Source organism: Jaculus jaculus, chromosome 1 (genome assembly GCF_020740685.1).
Source record: "Jaculus jaculus isolate mJacJac1 chromosome 1, mJacJac1.mat.Y.cur, whole genome shotgun sequence".
In the NCBI taxonomy this organism is placed as follows: domain Eukaryota; kingdom Metazoa; phylum Chordata; class Mammalia; order Rodentia; family Dipodidae; genus Jaculus; species Jaculus jaculus.
The window spans coordinates 55,858,796-55,868,693 of record NC_059102.1 but is presented as its reverse complement, the minus strand read 5'-3'; the positions used below and the strand labels follow the sequence as shown (position 1 = coordinate 55,868,693).

General features: G+C 39.1%; 1 pseudogene; it reads left to right on the top strand.

Moving 5' to 3' along the window:
• The first annotated feature begins 675 nt into the window (after nt 1-675).
• LOC101617766 overlaps nt 676-9,898 on the top strand; it is a 183,238-nt pseudogene continuing 174,015 nt past the window's right edge.

Genomic DNA, 9,898 nt, shown 5'->3' with positions numbered 1-9,898 from the left:
CTTCTAGTGATCATGATCATATAGACTAGCATAAAGAAAGAATAAAATGGCTAAACTCTGTCTGAAGAATGGCTGGCAATGTTTATATTTGAAGTGCCCCAATAAAAATAGCATATTTGTAAATTTGGAATAGTAAATGTAATTGCAGTTAGTGCCTGATTAAATTTGAGCTAATGCTCTTTCATTCTCCAAGAGGAATCCATCAATCTTCTGCAGAAATTAAATAAGAAAACACAGGAGAATGTGATAGAAATAATCTCTCTGCAAATCTTTGATGGTAGAATTGTATATCTACATTTATATTCAGAAAGCATTAATGTTTTCTTTTTGTTAATTTGAAAGAAAATGCATTCTTAGGAGGGGCCTATTTGGACCTTCTTAGCATAATGTGGCCTCACTGCATGGCTTGTGAGTAACTTGAGTATTCAGTGGTACGCTAGCTGCCAAGAATGCTCTGCCCTTTTCTCCCATGCATCTCAGACCTGTGGAAATAGCATCAGAGAGGGGCAGCAGATTCACCCATTCCCTACATTGGATCAAAATGTATCAGCTGACCTCCCTAAGTTCCAGTAGATCATAAAGTTTTGTATTGGTGACCAAGTAGTATACTGTAATCTCTGAAAAAGCCTGGGTATTTTCATTTACCCAGTACAGTTACTCTGATAAATAGCCACTATGGAGGAATTCTGGGAAGAAGCTATACAGGTAAGACTGATGCAGTTGTGCATTTTTTTTTTCCATCCAGAATCTCCATTCAAACAAAGGGTTCTATCTGCATAGGGCCTGAGGTTTGGGAATTGAACTATGACTTCTGCTTTAGTTCCTTAAGTAGAAGCGATTTTGTTCCTCCCACTGACATGGAATAAGTATATCTTTATCAGGCAGTTCATCTACTCAGTCACAGAAACATCATGACTGCTGCCAAAGGTTTCCGTGGGCTGAACGGGACTACTCTGAATTGGGTTATAGATTTAATTCCTATCTTAATCATGACTACAACCTATTCATGGACACATAATCTCAGTCTTGAGCCATTTCCTGCTTCTGAGTGTCATTGTCATTCAGTGCAAAAAGCTTTTCCCAGTGACTGTATCTTGAACCATCATTCCTGGTTTGCAGAGGAAAACCATTACATGCTTTCAGAGATATAGTAAGAACAGAAGAATTAATGTAATAACTCAACTTTTAATTCTTATCTTCATAAACCTTTGAATTTCTTTTTATAACATTTGACCAAGAAAATTCTAACAATTCAAATATGAAAGAAATGAAGTTAAAAACTATTCAAATCACCAAGAAAGTTATTTAAAACTAGCTTATGCATGTAGCACATTGAATACAAGACTTCTACTAAGAGTACCCATATCAATTTGACAATATTCTTTTTTATCCTCCACTATTCAAATCCAATACATTTATTAGGTTTTGCCATTGAAAAATAAAACCTTTTCCAGTGGATAATCTTCCCTCCTGATGTTAGCTTTCATAACTATTTTTCTTGAATTATCAGGGATTTGTCTCAATGATGAATCTAGAAGCAAGGAGAGGCTATAGGCATGAGGAGAACTGGTATCTTCATGTACGGTCAGAGTTTCTTTCACACGAGGCTCTTCAATGCTCTTTAAGCAAGAAAAACCACCATCCTTCATGACTACTAGGTACTGAGGGCAACAATCACAAACTTATTTGTGGAAAAAAGAGAGGAGTGGTTCAATCAGCACCATTCACCCTGTCCTCTGGACTCAGGCACATACATGATATTGAATTTAACTGCAACTTAGGTAAATTAGATAAAATTTACACACTTTAACATTGAATCATTATATCTATACATAGTACTAAATGTTGGTAGCTTTTGTTATGGTATTTACCATTAAATTTTTAATTATCTAATAATAGTATAGCCTAAAGAAAATAGAAAATTATCTTAATCACTCAGATTTACTTAGCTTTAAGTGTGTTTCACATACAGCTTTCTTGTAGAGTTAGTGCAATTTACATTTAAGTACTATATATTATGCTTTCAAATAAATTACTCCAACAACTATTTGACTTCCTCTTACCCTTAGTCCAAACCTTGGTTCAATACATTTAACATCTCAAAGGAAGGGAGCAAACCTCCTCATTCCTAATCTGCATAAGGACATCAAATCTGGTATCTCTACATGACTAGGGAAGAAGTGTTATATTTCACTTTTAAATAAAATAAAATAATTTAAATATTATGTTAAGAAATAAATAATGTAGTGTGTAGCCACACAGTGTATACTATGGACCAGGAGTCTTCCTGGGGAGGTGCAGAGTCATCACTTAGGCTACCATTTAAATTACTTTAAGATTAACTTCCAAACAGAACAACATTAAAATGCACAATCTTCACCTGCATAATATTGCTCTGGAAATCACTGCCAGCATTTAAGAAGTGCTCCTATTTAGCAGCGATTAAAAATGTGCCAGTGTTTAATTCTCTAGACAAGCACCATCCAATCTATATGCATGTCCCAAATAAGATGGCAACTTCACTGAAGCCAGTGTTTCAGTTCGTGCAAAGTTTATAATGGAATGCTAATTCTCTTGACATTAATGCATGTTTATTTATAAGCAACCTAAAATGATTGAAAATAAAAACGTCAAGTAATAAATTATGTGAAATAGACATATTGAAAAAGTGAAATGATATAAAACCACATACAAAAAAAATAATCACAGCTCTTTTTTTCTAAATAGATGCCTGATTGCTTTTCTATCCCCCCTGTAGGGTTCCTTCAGCCTCGAAGGATAAATTACACAAAAATGACAAGTTTTCATTAATCTGCAGGCTGAAATTCTTATAATAAAAAGAGAAAAGTGTTTAAATAATACTAAGGGTTGGCCAGAGTATCAAACAGCAAGAAGTGACACAGGGAAAGCTGATGTGCCATCCCTAATTTGCATGGGCAGAGACTAGGAAATTTAAATCTAAAAACTACATTTTGCTAGTGAGCAAACAGTTGCTTGTATAGAAATAATCAGTCCTTCAGGACAAATTTATTCTTTCTGAAAATCATGTACTTTGAATTGATTAATTAACTGTTTGATTTATTAATGACCCCTGCGCATAAACTTCATCCCAAGATTCAGAGATTTGAAGAAGGGCATTAGACTATGTGCAAGCTTTGCTCTTTGTAGACATCAGTTATGTTTTAATGACTAGAGGATTCCATGCCTAATAATGCAGAGTGTGGTAATACATGCATAATGATTGGTCAGGTATCTGGACTCTATTTATGACCAGGAGTCCTAGGAATACAAGAGATCAGAAAGCCATGAGTCTGCCACTTTCCTCATGTCTGTATGTCCACTCGATCCTTTTACTTTCTTAAGACAAAAGTTTTGGAATTTTTCTCAATTCTATTCTTTCCCTCACACCTCCTACCCCACTTGTCATGGCATTCTGTCAACTACATTTTCAAAACTGTCTTAGACTAAGACTGCAACTATCTTAAAATAAAACAGACATAATGGTGCACACCTTAAATCTCAGCACTCGGGAGGCAGAGGTAGGAGTATCTCTGTGAGTTCAAAGCCAGCCTGGGACTACAGAGTGAGTACCAGGTCTGCCTATCTAGGCTACAGTGAGGCCCTACCTCAAAAAAAAAAAAAAAAAAAAAAAAAAACACAACTTTCAGCCAGGTGTGGTGGCACATGCCTTTATCCCAGCACTTGGGAGGCAGAGGTAGGAGGACCACTGTGAGTTCAAGGCCACCCTGAGACTACATAGTGAATTCCAGATCAGCTTGGGCTAGAGTGAGACCCTACCTCGAAAAACCATACACACACACTACACACACACACACACACACACACACACACACACACACACACACACACACTTTTGGTGAAAATATTTATTAAGAAGGACTGAGGTGAGACTTCCAAGGAAGCAAGGAGACTAGGAAAAAGACCAAGCAAAGACATGACTTCAGATCATCTTCTATCCTCCATCTGACCCTTTCATGGGACCTGGAGTACAAATGTATTGATTTTGTCTTCTGGAAAAGCATGGGTCCAGACCTGCATGGTACACATACCAGTTATTTGTTGAGGGCAATACACCTTGCCCTTCCTCAAAGAAGCTGACACCTCCTAAAAAGGGTCTAGGGGAAATTTTGAGTCTGTTTCTGTCCCGAGTGTGTAGTTGGTGGGCTTGAATGACAGTGAGAAGCTCTGATTGGTTTATTGTGCATCCAGTACTACAAGTTTCAGGAAGCCATCAGGCCCCACCAACCATAGCAGTAGAAAGGTGGGAACTACTTCCAGGTCAGGAGGAAGACCAGGATTGCTTTCCATCTTAATTTAGCAAAGGCTATTCCCTACCTAGCATGCCTACCCAGAAAGCTATCTCCAGTAGTGTTTCAAAGCTAATACAGTGACTTCACTACTTCACTCTCTCTCGGCCTATAATGTTCTTTCATATATATCACCAAGCTCAACTCACTCATTACCTGCAGGTTTCCATTCAGCATATTGTCAGAAAAGCCTCTCCTGGCCACTTGTGTATCTAAAGGAGAAACCCCAGTCTCAACTATGGCTCACTTTATGTTACATTTTACCTATCACATAACATAAAAATATTGTCCACCTCCTCTACTTGAACGTAAGCTTCTTGAAGGCAGAAGCTCAGAGCCCAGTGCAACGCTGGCACAGGGCAACCTTATGGTAAATACCCATGCAGGAATGAAGATGAAGGAAGGGTCCACACAGCACTGAGGGAAGGTCAGTCGTTAAGTAAACTAGATTCTCTATCTTAAGATGGAAAGGAGAATCGTTGAACTGATATCAGACCCTCTGCCTAACTTATAAGAAGTGGCCGTCTTCAACCCATGTAACTAAAAAGCAACACACAGTAGAAGCAGACCTGTGAATTTCTACCTTCTTCAGCAGTTTAGTGAACATTTCCTCTTGCTATTTTTGTAGTTGGGAGTAGGACCCTCTTTCAGTCTTACATGCAGTTCTTGAAACTAGAGATCCTGTCACTATGGGAAGCAAAAGGAAGATAATTCAAAATTTATGTTTTAGAATCAGCCTAGATGTCCATCAACAGATGACACAAACATGGTGTATATACATAATGCAGCTTCACACAACCATGAAGACACAATTGTGTCATTTTCAGGAAAGTGGATGTAACCGGAGATCTTCATATTAAGCAAAATGTCAAATTCAAAAAGATGACTATCATGGAGCTTAATCTCATTTGTGAATCCTAGATTCCATGTGTGTGTGTGCATGCATGTGCTTTTGTGTAGAAGTAAGACTGTTAGGGGAAAGGAAACGACTGAGAATGAACATGGTTACAGGATAAGGAAAACTTGTATGAAAATATCTTTATGAAACTTGTCACTAAGTATGCACAGTGTATATGTACTAATAAGAAAATTACATAGAAAAACAGGGTCTGGAGAGATATCCCATCAGTTAAAGGTGCTTGCCTGTAAAACCTGTTGGGCCAGGTTCTATTCCCCAGTACTCATGTAAAGCCAAATGCACAAAGTACCACATGCATCTGAAGTTTCTTTATAGTGTCAAAAGGCCCTGGCACATCTATTCTCATTTTCTCTCTTTCTCTTCTTCCTTCCTCCCTCTTCTCTCTATCTCTATCACTGTTGCTCTCCCAAACAAACAAATAAAAATTTAAATAAAAAGAGAATACACCTAATGGTTGGTATGATGAACTGTAACAAACATTTGCTTCTAAAATAATTAACATCAATAAATTATCTGTGAAAGTCAAATGGCAGTCAGTGGCAGAGCAGGTCTACCAAGCAAGGCTCAATCGTCTGCAAGGACGCTTAGAGCTCCAGCTGCATAGCTGTGCTCACCTTATCCAAGTAACAGATATAATAAGCACATTCATATAGCCCTTGGAGGAAACTTCACTATGCTTTCATATTTTCCTGGATTTAAATATTAAATGGGTATTCCCACATGCATCATCTCCTCCAAATTAACTCCTTTGTTGTTAAAAGTATCAGATTCTCAAAAACCATATGCTTACATAGGAGAAGTATCATACAAGGGAGAATCTGGAGTATTGGTAGAATTCCAGAGGGGAAGCACAGTATTGGGTTTGCATAATTGTGATACTAGTATTTCATTACAATGGAGAAGTGGCAGCCATCTCTGCCCTTGCTTATGACAACCATTAGGACAGAGACCTTAATACCTCACTTTGCCTTAAGCCTGACTATACAGATAGGAACTTCTATGGCAAAAATATCAAGTTAAAATGAAGGAGGCAACAAGAAAATGGAGCAAGCCTGACTCTAGGGGAAAGGGTGTTCTTTAGTATGAGGTTAAGTCCTTCCAAGTGTGTCATAATTCAAAAATGCAATGAGTATATCCAACTGACCAGATACCCTGCTTAGTAACAAGTCACCAGGAAAGCAGATCCACCAAGTGCTTCTGAATAGCAACCTTAGCAGACAAGTACATGTGGTGTTTAATTTGTAACAGTTCCACTTAGGACTTTTCAACTTTATGATGGCATAAGAGTGAGAAACATTCAGTAGAATTTGAACTTCAATTTTTTTTTTTTTAAAATTTTGGTTTTTCGAGGAAAGGTCTTGCTCTAGCCCAGGTTGACCTGGAATTCACTATGTAGTACCAGGCTGGCCTCAGACTCACAGAGATTCTCCTACCTTTGCCTCCCAAGTGCTGGAATTAAAGGTGTGCACCACCACGCCCAGCAGAACTTCAACTTTTGAATGTTTCCCTTTTCCCAGGACTGGTGACATGATAATCTCTTAGGCTGATAAAATAATCTTTTGGGTTGCTGGGCAGCAGCAGTAAGCTACCACTCCCCATCAGCACATGGTACCAAAGGTGCACAATGAGCAGTATTACTAAGAAGAAAAGGACAGTTACAGTTTATCATATGAACCATGAGTTGTGCTTTCTTTACATGTGTGAATGAAACAACAAAATTTAATTTCTCAACTCTGGAGGGGAGAAGTTCAAGATCAAGGTATTGGCAAGGATGGTTCCTCCTGGGAATGAGAGGGAGAGTCTAGGCCAGGCCCATCTTGGTGGTTTTGCCGAACTGGCTTAGGGCAGCAAAACTCCACTCATCCCATGATTTTCTCCTTCCTCCTATACTTCTGGGTCTAAATTCCTCATGCATAAAGAAACCATCAGATCAGATTATGGCCCAACATTCCTCTTACATAATCATCAATTGAAGACCTAGGGCTCCAGCTAGCTCTTTGGAGCCTTTGCAGTGACATCAAGATAGCACAAAGGAAGATTTTAGGCTTCTTGGTAAGGAGTAGAAAACAGGCCCAGGAATCTCCCTCATCATGCCTCCCTTTTCACCCTGTTGCCTTACCTCAGTCTTCATCTAAATGGCTATAAAGTTATACTGGATGAGGCATGGAAGAAGATATATTTACCTAAAGACTTCTTTAGTGTGCTCTGAAATCGGAGGGGAGACCTAGCTAATTCTGCGTGAAATGCAAATGGCTAATAAATGTAATATGCTCAACCTCACAGAAAATCTAGAAAATGGGAACTCAAATAGAACTGAAAGGACCTTAGACATGGTCTGACAGCTTTCCAATGAAATGCATCGCTAAACTACACCAAAATGTTCTTACAATACATAGGCGGGTATCTAGGCTTTAAAAATTTCAGTTTTAAGCTTTTTTAATGGAAAAAAGTGAATAAAGCAGCACAATTACCGATATGTCATAGATAAAAGTAACTTGAAATTTCACAGTTCTGTGATTGGGAATAACCAGGTGGGGGGATAAAAATAAGTTCAACAGTTTCTAGGAATAACAGGAAAAGTAGCTTTATAGAATTAAGCCCTTTAAAGTGATTAAGTTTAAAAAGGCAAAATGATTAAGTGAATTATTCCTCCTAATTGGGCCACTTTGCCTTTCTTAGACCAGTAGATAGTCTAAGACAAGAAGTATAAGCAACTACACAGCAGCTCCCCAGCCTGCCCAGTAGAGGTATTTAGGATGGAGGTGTGCACTAGGATCTGGTCTTTAGTGCCTGGCCTTTAGAGGCAAACAAACCTCAGTTCTTATCTCAGTCTAGCCCATTGCCGGCTCTGAGCTCTGGCCAGGCTATCTCCACTCCCTGACCCTGTTTCCTCATCTCTAAAGCAGGACTGATGGATGCACAGCTTTCAGGCTACTGGCAAGGATAAATGAGATGCTGACCACCCAGCAGTCAGGAGCCAGGACCTTACCTAGCATATGGTGAGTTCGATAACCAGTGAGTATTAGTGAAAACAGCCTCGTAGTATGGCTGCTCCATTCAGCTCCCTCCACTCCAGGAGAGGAAAACCATGTGATGTATGAACTTCTAAAGTGACATATCCTTTACACTATCATTTGTGCCACTAATGAAAGGACCTGCCTTTAAACAAAATGCCAAAAACCTCACAAAGGAAATAACTGAAAATTATATACTCACACCACCGACACCACCGTCCAACTCCAAATAAAGAGATAAGAGCTTTTCACTTACAACCACTGGGCATCTTAATCCACAAAGAATCTTCCTCATAGTATGATAGAGGTCGTCTGAACAAAGCTTATTACAAATCAATACCACAGTGCATCTTTCCCAGTTTCCCACATTTCAAAGGGCTGGATTACCCTGCTGTGTATTTCTTCTTCCAGTTCAAAGCTTACAAGAAGCTGACAAGAGAAACTGGCCCAAATAGTTCAACTGACTTTAGTGAGAAACAGCAGGTTCTCTGGGTAAATATAAAGATGAGACTCAGACCTCCCAAGGTCCAGGATTTCCATACTAGTTGTCCTGCAGGAAAATATATACCCAAATAAATAAATAATAAAGCTTTCATTATAAGAAATGTGTACGCACAACACCTCACAACACTCAGGGAGAATGGAAGTACACAAAGTGAAAGTGGCACACAGGGCAAACAGTTTTAAATAAATCATTAGGAAGCAAACATCCACATTTCGTGCTATATGCAGTTAAAGCCAGTGTGCTATCTCTCTTTTATGTCTTACATCTGTTCTGCTCCTTCAGCTTAGTCTCAAATATAACAACTACATTCTGACTCCTATCAGCCCATGTATTTTCAACAGAAGGTGATCAGAAAGTCAGAACTCTTCACTGAGCTAATTTGGTTTACATGATAATACAACACGTTTCTCAACCACCTAAACGGCTTGGCTCATTGTCTTTATTGCCTCATCATTAGGAATATGTTTTCTGAGGTAGAATTGGATTGGCTGAATTATTGAAAGGGTTGTGTTTTCCAAGACTTGCTAAATAGGACTTGCCTTTTAACAAAGCAATTAATCAATACCATGTGTCCTGGGCCCTGTGGGTTGAGCAAAGTGAACGGAATGAGAGGGTCTCAGAACACAGAGGCAGCACGCTGAAGCTGTATGTGTTTGCTACAGGCCATATGTCAGCAGCAGGAGAGGAGAGTACTCAGGATAAACAACAAAGTTTGTTTTGAAGTTGGAGGAGCATTGGAGTGTGTTAAAAGTTCAGGCTTAAGGAAGAGTGACTGTCCTGTGCAAGGCTGTCTAGAGAGCTATGAACCAGATGTGCTGGAAAGGGCACAAATGGGCCTTTCTCTGTATACTGAGGCCCCTGTTGTAGCATTGACCACATGACTTAGAAACAGCTGCTCTGCCCGTCTGTCTGTGACTTAACTGAACCCCATGGGGGTAGGTAAGCACACCTTCCTGCCTTTCTCTGAATTCCTAGAACCTGGTAAATAAGCAAATGTTCACTTGCTTCCCCCTCACTCTCAGTAATAGTGTCCTAGGGGAGGCATACACCCGTGGACTCCAGGTTTATGGTTTTTTAGTGGAAATTCATACAACTGATCTTTATTATCAGAGCTCTTTGCCTGTATTCTCAA